The sequence below is a fragment of the Schistocerca serialis genome, chromosome 4 (genome assembly GCF_023864345.2).
Source record: "Schistocerca serialis cubense isolate TAMUIC-IGC-003099 chromosome 4, iqSchSeri2.2, whole genome shotgun sequence".
Taxonomy (NCBI): Eukaryota; Metazoa; Arthropoda; class Insecta; order Orthoptera; family Acrididae; genus Schistocerca; species Schistocerca serialis.
Window position 1 is genome coordinate 171,664,573 of NC_064641.1, and position 1,475 is coordinate 171,666,047.

Consider the following 1,475-nt stretch of genomic DNA (forward strand, 5'->3'; position numbering starts at 1 on the left):
CACACTCCTGGCCTTGTGAAATGGTGCATTATCTTGCTGAAAAATCCACCAGGAAACAAGACTGTCATAAAGGGGTGATGTGATCAGCAACCAGTGTTCCCTAGCTGTCATGGTGCCTTGCATGAGCTCCACTGGACCTATGGATGCCTGCACGAACGTTCCCCAGAGCATAATGGAGCTGCTGCCAGCTTGTCTCCATCCCACAGTACAGGTGTCAAGGAGCTGTTTCCCTGGAAGATGATTGATTCCCACCCTCCCATCGGCATGATGAAGAAGGTATTGGAATTCATCAGAAAGCAGAGAACTGTCATGCGTATGCAAAATGCCTTTTGTAATCATTTCAAGATGGAGCCACGATATCCATTTCCTGCTGATTTCCAATATTGAATTGGGTTAGAAACTTCTGTGCAACTGCCAATGCATCGAACTGAAAGTCAATCAATTGTCAAAAAAACACCCAAACTCCCAAGAACAGGCCTGTCGCCTACTTTAACCATGTCAGACTTTTATTTATGGGGATATTTGAAGGTGAGAATGTACTCCAACAAGCTGAAAAGTTTACAACAGTTAAAAGATTGAATTCAGGATGAAGCTTCCAGAATTCTTCCACCAGGTACGAAAGATGTGTTCAAAAACTGCGTGAAGTGCGTTGAGTATTGTATGGTCATGAATGGTTGTCATTTGTCCAATGTAGTATTTCATAAGTTAACTTGACTAAATGTTGTACCTCATGTAAAATGTTCAACTTTGTTGTTTCACAATTAGTTTGTGAAACACCCTGTATTGTACTGAAAAAATGAAAATTCCAATTATGTAGTAACAAAGATACATCACCTAGCAAGTAAGCAAAAAGTATTATTGGATAACATGCGTTTAGTTGTACTGCTCAAGTAGTGAGCAGACAGGAATCAGTAATGGACATCGATGAATTGGGTGAACAGATACAGATTAAAGCTTATGAATCCAGCCTTTTAACTGAAAGACAAAGGTACAATTTATATAATAACCTGTTAAAGTATTGCAGTGTATTCTCCAATAAACCTGAAGTAACAGTTGTATAAGTCTGCCAATTTAAAATAAAAGATAACGAACCATTCTGGTGTAAACTGTATCCTGTTCCCTTAAGTTTTAGACCTGCAGAACATAGGAAATGAAAGAACATAGGAAATGAATACGATAGTGGAAAATAGAGTAATAGAAAGAAGTTTAAGCATACACAACAATCTCTTATTAGTAGTAAGAAAAACACCAGAGAGGTATGCTAGGTGTTAGACACGTGAACACTTAATAAGCACACAAAAACAGAGACAGACAGACTCATCTGTATTGACAAGGTGTTAATTAAATTTGAACATGAGGTGGAGGGAATATCTTAGCTCTATGGATTTAAGTGCTTGGTGTCAGCAGGTAAGCCTGCATGAGTATTCGCAGAAGTGTTCTGCATTTTTATTTGATGGAAAAGCATATCAATTTAG